An 8,989-nucleotide genomic window follows, 5' to 3' on the forward strand; every position below is an offset into this window, starting at 1 on the left:
GGATGGGGATGAGGGGGAGGAGAGGGATGGGGAGGAGGGGGAGGAGAGGGATGGGGATGAGGGGGAGGAGAGGGATGGGAAAGAGGGGGGGGGAGGGGATGGGGGATGAGGGGGAGGAGAGGGATGGGGAGGAGGGGGAGGGGATGGGGGTGAGGGGGAGGAGAGGGATGGGGATGAGGGGGAGGAGAGGGGTGGGGAGGAGAGGGGGAGGAGAGGGAGGGGGATGAGGGGGAGGAGAGGGATGGGGATGAGGGGGGGGAGAGGGATGGGGAGGAGGGGGAGGAGAGGGATGGGGATGAGGGGGAGGAGAGGGATGGGGATGAGGGGGATGAGGGGGATGGGGATGAGGGGGGAGGAGAGGGGGAGGAGAGGGGAGGAGAGGGGTGGGGATGAGGGGGATGAGGGGGAGGAGAGGGATGGGGATGAGGGGGAGGAGAGGGAAGGTGAGGAGGGGGGTAAGGGAGAGGGGATATGGAAGGGGTTTGGGAGGAGAGGGCGGAGGGAGATGAGGTATAGAAGATGGAAGAGGAGGAGGAGGAGGAGGAGGAGGAGGAGGAGGAGGAGGAGGAGGAGGAGGAGGAGGAGGAGGAAGAGGGGATATTTAGGGGGTGGGAGGAGATGAGGGGGAGGAAGAGGGAGAGAGAGAGAGATGGGGATGATGATGAGGAGGAGGAAGAGGGGAGATAAGCGAATAAGACGGAGAAGGAGGAGGGGGAGAGGAGGAAGAAGAAAACAGAAAATGACGAAGTTGCAGGAGGAGGAAGGGGAAGAGCAGGATGATGATGACGATAAGGAGAAGAAGAAAAAGAAGAAGAAGAAGTAGGAGGAAGAAGAATTGATAAGATTTTGGGAAGAGGAAGAAGAATAAGATCGAATGATAAAAATGAAAAGGAGGGGGAGAAGAAAAATGGCGAGAGGGAAGAGGGAGAGAAAGAAGAGCGAAAAGAAAGAAAGGAGAAAAGGGAAATGGAAAGAGAAAAAGCAAACGTCAGTCATCACCTTCCTCATGATCCTCTTTGACCCCGTTTGACCTCCAATGACCTCAAGGATGCTTCTGAATTCGCGACCTGAGCATTCCTTTCTCCTCCTTTCTCTCTGCCTCTTCCTCTTTCCTCTTTTTTTTGTTTTTCTTTCCTTCTCCCTCTCTCTCTCTTTCTCTCTCTCTTTCTCTTCTCCTCTTTCTCTCCGTACGGTTCCTCTTCCTCTTTCTCCACTTCTCTTGTTTTATTTCTCTTTCCTTCTCTCTCTCTCTCTCTTCTCCCTAATTCCTGCTTCTTCCTCTCCGTCGGTTCCATTTTCTTTGCTTTTCTTTTCTCTCTGTCTCTTCCTCATTTTGCTTTTATTTTCTCCTCCTTCTCTGCCTTTTCCTTACCGTCGTTTTCTCTTATTCTCTCTTTCTTTATTATCTTCTTCTTCGCTTCTTTTCCTCCTTCCTCTCTGCCTCTTTCTCATAGTCGGTTTCTCTGGCTTTCTCTCTATTCCTCTCAATTCTTTGCTTCTGTTTTCTCCTTCCTCTCTGCCTCTTTGCTTCACTCTCCTAATTCCTCTCCACTTTTTCCTTTATTATTGTTTTTTCTTTCTCTCTATATTCCTCTTCGTTGCTTCTCCCTCCTCCTTCCTCTCCGCCTCTTCCTCTTTATCGTTTTTTCTCTCTCTCCCTTTATTTATTTATTTTTTTCTCTCTCTCTCCTTCCTCTCCGCCTCTTCCTTCTTTATCGGTTTCTCTTTCTCTCCTTTTCTTCCTCATCTCCTTTCTCTTTGCTTCCTCCCCTGAATCAACGTACTATTAATGATACATTGGATGGAAGGGGGGGGGGAGGGGGGAGGGGAAGAGGACGAGGGGGAAGGGAGGGAGAGGGGGAAGGGGAAGGAAGGAAGAGGGAGAGAGGGTTTGGGGGAGAGGAGGAGGGGGGAAGAGAGAGGGGAAGAAGAGGAGGGGGAAGGGAAGGGAGAGGGGAAGGGGTTGGGGAAGAGGAAGAGGGGAAAAAGGGAGAGGGAGAGGGAAGGAGAAGGGGAAGGGGGAAGGGAGAGGAGAAGGGATAAAGAGAGAAAAAAGGGTAAGGGGAAGAAGATGCGTGGGAAAGGAGACGAAGAGAGAAAAGGAGGATGAAGGGGAGAGGGAAAGGTGGAGGAGGCGGTGGGAGAGGTAGATGAGAAAAGGAATTAGAAGGGGAAGAAGAGTGGGGAAGGGGGGCGGGGAAGATGAGGAGAATTAGGGGATTGAGGAGGAGAAGGAAGAGAATGAGGGAGATGGAGGAGGAAAAGGAAGAGGAATGAAGGAGGAGGAGGAGAGAGAGAGAGAGAGATAGATGAATAGGAAGAAGAAGAACTGGGAACTGTAGAGACGATGGGGAGGAGAAAAAGGGGAAGAGGAAAGGGAAGAGGAGGAGAAGGAGAAGGGAAAAGAAGAGAGGAGAAGAGGACGGAAGAGAGATACATAACCAACAATAATAAATTTTTTTTGTCGGAAGAGGAAGAAAAAAGAGAAGACGGGATGAAAGAGGAGATGGGAGAATAAAACAAACAAAAAAGAAACAAAACAAAATAAAAGAGATAACGAAAAAGCGAGAGAGAGAGCGAGAGATAGATAGATAGATAGATAGATAGATAGATAGATAGATAGAGAGATAGAGAGAGAGAGAGAGAGAGAGAGAGAGAGAGAGAGAGAGAGAGAAGAGAGAGAGAGAGAGAGAGAGAGAGAGAGAGAGAGAGAGAGAGAAAGGAGAGAGTGAGAAGGAGAAACAGGAAAGAGAGAGGGAGAGAGAAAGAGATATAGAAAGATAGAAAGATAGATAAATAAATAGACAGAAAAACAGACAAACAGACAAATAAATAGATAGACAGAGAGAGAATACACAACAAGAGCAGAAATTTTATAAAACAAAATAAAACGAAATCGAACCCTATCCCTTAGCACGCCAGTGACTAGCCTCCTTGCCACTAGGACGGCGCGCGACTAGAAACCTTGGCTAGTGGCGCACTATACTAGCCCACGATAACCGCAATAAGGGTGAGCAATGCGCTGCGGATTATTATGCAAATGAGAGACACTCAGAAGCAGTGTGGTCAGGATGCAACATTTTTTATTGTCTCTCCCTGCGACGTTTTGGGGATCCTCGTCTCGAAAGCCTTTCTCCTTCTTCTCCTCCTCTCTCTTCTTCCTCTTCTTCGTCTTCTTCTTCTTCTTCTTCTTCTTCGTCTTCTTTTCTTCTTCTTTTTCTTCTTCTTTTTTTTCTTCTTCTTCTTCTCCTTCTTCTTCTTCTTTTCCTCCTCCCTCTTCTTCTTCTTCTTCTTCCCCTCCTCCTCCTCCTCCTACTCCTTTTTCTCCTTCTTCTTTTCTTCTTCTCTTTCTTCTCTTCCTCCTCCTCCTCCTCCTCCTCCTCCTTCTTCTTCTTCTTCCTTTCTTCTTCTTCTTTCTTCTTCTTCTTCTTCTTCTTCTTCCTCCTCCTTCTCCTATTCTTACTCTACTCCTACTTCTTCTTTTTGTTTTTCACCTTCCCCTCCTCCCTTTTCTCTTTCCTCGCTTTCTCCTTCGTCTTCTTCTTTATCTCCCCTTTCTTCTTCTTCTTTTCTTCTTCATCTTCTTCTTCGTCTTCCTCTTCTTCTTTCAGTGCCGTTTTTTCCTTTTTTTCTTGCCTTGCATTTATTTATTTATTTATTTATTTATCTTTTATTCAGATTATCCTCACCATCACGTAATTATTAGTAATATCACTATTATCATCATTCCTTCATCATTATCACCATCATCATTATCATCAATGACATCAAGAGTAATGTGTTTTTCATTATCCTCATTATCACTCATCTTCATTAACATCAATATCATCAACATTATCAACACCAGCAACACCCATATGTTATATCACTCTCTCTTTTATCACCATCATCACCATCATAACTTGAAATAGGGAGTCATTATCATTAACACTATTATCATTATCACCATAATCATTATTGTTTGAAATTTTGATATCCTCATTATCACTAATATGCTTTAATGTTTATATCAACATTATCAGCACCATCAACATCTATACTGCTGTATCACTATCTCCCTTATCACCATCACCACCAAACACAACACACCACATCACTACCACGCACCATACCACACACCGCACCACCACCACCAATACCACCACCACCACCACCGCCACCGCCACCATTACCACCACCACCACCACCACCACCACACCACCACACCACCATCAACCACCACCCACCAACCACACCACCCACCACACCACCACCACCACCACACCAAACCACACTACCACCAACACCACCACCACAACCACCACATTCACCACCACCATCACTACCACCACAACCACCACCACAACCACCAACACCACTACTACCACCAAAACACCACCACCACAACCGCCACATTCACCACCACCATCACAACCACCACCACAACCACCAACACCACTACTACCACCAATAACACCACCACCACAACCATAAAGTAGTGAAAAAACCCATTATTTCCTGCAGTTTTAAGTACACTATTATCCTTCATCTTCCTTCGCCGCTTGAAAGCACTGTCAAAGAAATCCTTCATTTTCTCCTAAAATTTATAACTCTATTCAACACATTAAGTCTTCAAAAATAAGCTTCTTCTATGCATACGTTATATGTAGCGTGGTAGGTAAATATCTTTTTTTTTTTTTTTTTTTTTTTTTTTTTTTGAGGGGGGTATGTTTTTTTTTTTTGTATTTTGTATAATTTGTATGTTTATTTTTATTGTCTGTTTATTCAGTTATTTATTTATTTTATTTTATTATTATTATTATTTTTTTTTACATAGAACATGTGTATATACACATATACATGCACGCGCGCTCATTGCACAAACATACATACATATATACATACATACACACACACACACACACACACACACACATACACACACAAAAAAACACACACACACATATATATATACATATATATATATATATATATATATATATATATATATATATATATACATACATATATATGAAGTATATATATATATACACCCACATTTTCTTTCCCTTTTCCTATTCGTTCTTTTTTTCTTTCTTTCTTTTTTTTTATAGATACATTAACATATGAAATGAGACGGGGAAGAGGGGAAGGGGGAGGGGGGGAAGGGGGGAAGGGAGGGGAGAGACTTGCCTGCGGTTTGCTCGCGAAGGCTGCTTGGTCGAGGCCAACCCGCGCTTTACAATTCATTATCCAACACTTTCTAATGAGCTTATCGCCTCTACGAACCCCCGGGGGACTAGTCGGCCGGCGTTCGGAGGCGCGGAAGTGTCACTGCTATCTCCCGCTATCGCCTGTAAATCATCGAAATAAAAGACTTTATTATCCAATTGTGGCGAGGTGAAGCGACACCCCCCCCCCCCCCCCGGTGGGCTAGCGGAAGTGTCTCTCACCAGCTCGTTTGCTCGCTCACGCACACCCCCACGCACGCACGCACGCATATCTGCACACACACACACACACACACGTACTTTCTTGCACACACCTGCCTCCGCCCACACATGCAGCTTTTGACGTGGATATGTAGTCACACTTTGCATGGTGGGGGTGGGAGGACAAGAGGGGGGAGGTATGTATTTATTTATGTGTGTACAGACAAAAATGCACATATAAGATCACAGAAAAAGATTATGTGCACACGAGGGGAAATAATGGAGAAACTAAATGCACAACCACACACACACACACACACACACACACAAAATTCAAACACATACCTCCAAATGGACATAAACACGCACACACACACACACACACACACACACACACAGACACACCTATCAACAACACAATCACACACACACACGGACGTACACAGACACACACACACACACACACACACACACACACACACACATGTCTGTACCACTGTTGGACATACGCAATCAAACGCGTTGAGCCGGATGTTTGTATCACGGCGAGGGGGAGGGGAATGGGGGGAGGGAGGGGGAAGGGGGAGGGGGGAATTAAAATAAATAAATTCTCCCGTTATTGGAAGTTATTTTGACCCGACGAGGCCTAGAGTTGTATCCTGCTGGTTGTAAGTGATGGCTACACACACACACGCACACACAGACACAAATACACACACACACACGGACGCACACACACACACACACACACGACGGACACACACACACACACACACACACACGCACACACACACACACAAACACACACACACACACACGGACGCACAAACACACACACACACGGACGTACACAGACACACACACGTTTACTATTTTACTTTACCATTTATTTTCTATGCAACTAAGGGAATAGGTAATAAAACATGAACCAAAACAAAAAAGACAAATAGACAAATAGATAGAGAAAACGTTACAGAAAAAAAATGATGATAAATAAACTGGAAAAAAAGGCAACAGATGATATACGAAAAAAAACTAGCAAAGGAAAGTGACGATGAACAATCTTTATCTGTGAATATAAACTTAAAATATTAAAATGTATTTTTTTTTCGATAAGCAAGTCGGAATAAGGTAATATCGAAAATGTAATATTATTGTGAAAGTTGAAAAAGAAAATCACTTTTCAATTTTTTTTTTTGACGGATTTAGAAATCACACGAAAAAAAAATGCAATTGCTTATTTGTTGAAATCGTTGCAAGGCTAACCTCATGACGTAAACAAAAAGCTTATATTTGTTACTTTTCATGAGGTTTTGAAATTTGCATGACGAGGCAGCATTCGTGTTTATTTACCGAAGGAGAAGAATAAAAAGAACATGAAAAAATAGAAGAGGGAAAGAAGTGAATAATAAAAAAGAAGAAAAGGAAGAAGTAGAGCAATAGGAAAGAGAAGAAGAAAAGAAGAAAAGAGGAAGAAGAAGAAGAAAAAAAAGTGACGAAACAATGGAAGAAGGAAAAACGCGTAGGCGAAGAAAGACGAAGAGAAGGGGAAGAAGGAAGGAAAAAAAGAGGCAGAGGAGGAACAAAACGGAAGACAAAGAGCGATAAAAAGGAAGAGATGAAGGAGTGATGAAAAAGGGAAAAGGAAATGAAGAAGAAAGGAGGGCGAGTGTAGAGAAAAGGAGAAGGAAGAGGATGATGATGAAGAGGAAAACAAAGAGGAGAAGGAAGAGGAAGAGGAGGAGGAAAGAAGAGGAGGAGAAGAAGGAGGAGAAGAAGGGGGAGGAGGAGGAAGAGGAGAAAGAGGAAGAGGAGAAAGAGGAAGAGGAGAAGGTGGAGGAAGAGTAAGAGAAGGAGAAGGAGGATGGGAAGGATGGGAAGGATGGGAAGGAAGAAGAGGAGGAGGAGAAAGAAGAAGAGAGAGAAGAAGAAAAAGCAAGAGAAATGAAATACAGAAGTCGAACAACTAGACAGAAGAAAAGAAGAGAATTAAATAAATAAGATCAGAAGAGAGAGAGAGAGAGAGAGAGAGAGAGAGAGAGAGAGAGAGAGAGAGAGAGAGAGAGAGAGAGGAGAGAGAGAGAGAGAGGAGAGAAAGAGAGAGGGGGGAGAGAGAGAGAGAAAGGGGAGAGAGTGAGAGAGAGAGAGAAGAGAGAGAGAGGAGAGAGAGAGAGGAGAGAGAGAGAGAACGAAAGAGAGGGGAGAGAGAGAGAGAGAGAGGAGAGAGAGAAGAGAGAGAAAAGAGAGAGAGAGAGAGAGAGAGAGAGAGAAGAGAGAGAGAGAGAGAGAGAGAAGAAAGAGAGAGAAAAAAGAGAGAGAAAGAGAGAAAGAGAGAGAGAGAGAGAGAGAGAGAGAGAGAGAGAGAGAGAGAACGAGAGGGAGAGAGAGAAACAATTAAAGTTATATGTATATAAGAGAAAAGAAAGAAAGAAAGAAAAAACAAAATAAAAAATAAATAAATAAAATAAAACATGAATAAAAAAAAAACAGAAACGTATAAACAGAAAAGAAATAAGAAAGCATGAACTCCCCCCCCCAAAAAAAAAGAAAAAAAAAACGAAAGAAAGAAAGAAAGAAGAATGAGAAGAAAAGAAAGAAGAAAAGAAAGAAAGAAGGAAAGAAAGAAAGAAAGAAAAACAGAAAGAAGGAAAGAAAAAAAGAAAAGAAAAGAAAAAACATCGCCTCCAGACACATCAAGTCATCAGTCATCCTCAGGATCTTCGGCTGCGCTTGCAAGCACGGAAGGCGATTAGCCCGTAAGTGCGTGCAGTGCGGCCTCGCCCGACGCCGCCAACGCTTGCTTGCTTGCTTGCTTGCTTCGCCCGACGCCGCCAACGCTTGCTTGCTTCGCCCGACGCCGCCAACACTTGCTTGCTTGCTTCGCCCGACGCCGCCAACGCTTGCTTGCTTGCTTGCTTCGCCAGACGCCGCCAACACTTGCTTGCTTGCTTGCTTCGCCTGACATCGCCAACACTTGCTTGCTTGCTTCGTCTGACGCCGCCAACACTTGCTTGCTTGCTTGCTTCGCCTGACGCCGCCAACACTTGCTTGCTTGCTTGCTTGCTTCGCCCACCGCCGCCAACACTTGCTTACTTGCTTGCTTCGCCCGACGCCGCCAACACTTGCTTGCTTGCTTCGCCTGACGCCGCCAGCACTTGCTTGCTTTCTTCGCCCGACGCCGCCAACCCTTGCTTGCTTGCTTCGCCCGACGCCGCCAACACTTGCTTGCTTGCTTGCTTCGTCTGACGCCCCCAACACTTGCTTGCTTGCTTCGCCCGACGCCGCCAACGCTTGCTTGCTTGCTTCGCCCGACGCCGCCAACACTTGCTTGCTTGCTTCTCCTAACGCCGCCAACACTTGCTTGCTTGCTTGCTTCGCCTGATACCGAAAACACTTGCTTGCTTGCTTGCTTCGCCCGACGCCGCCAACACTTGCTTGCTTCCTTGCTTTGCCTGACGCCGCCAACACTTGCTTGCTTGCTTTGCCTGATACCGCCAACACTTGCTTGCTTGCTTGTTTCGCCCGACGCCGCCAACACTTGCTTGCTTGCTTGCTTCGCCTGATACCGAAAACACTTG

The sequence above is a fragment of the Penaeus monodon genome, chromosome 12 (assembly GCF_015228065.2).
Source record: "Penaeus monodon isolate SGIC_2016 chromosome 12, NSTDA_Pmon_1, whole genome shotgun sequence".
Taxonomy (NCBI): Eukaryota; Metazoa; Arthropoda; class Malacostraca; order Decapoda; family Penaeidae; genus Penaeus; species Penaeus monodon.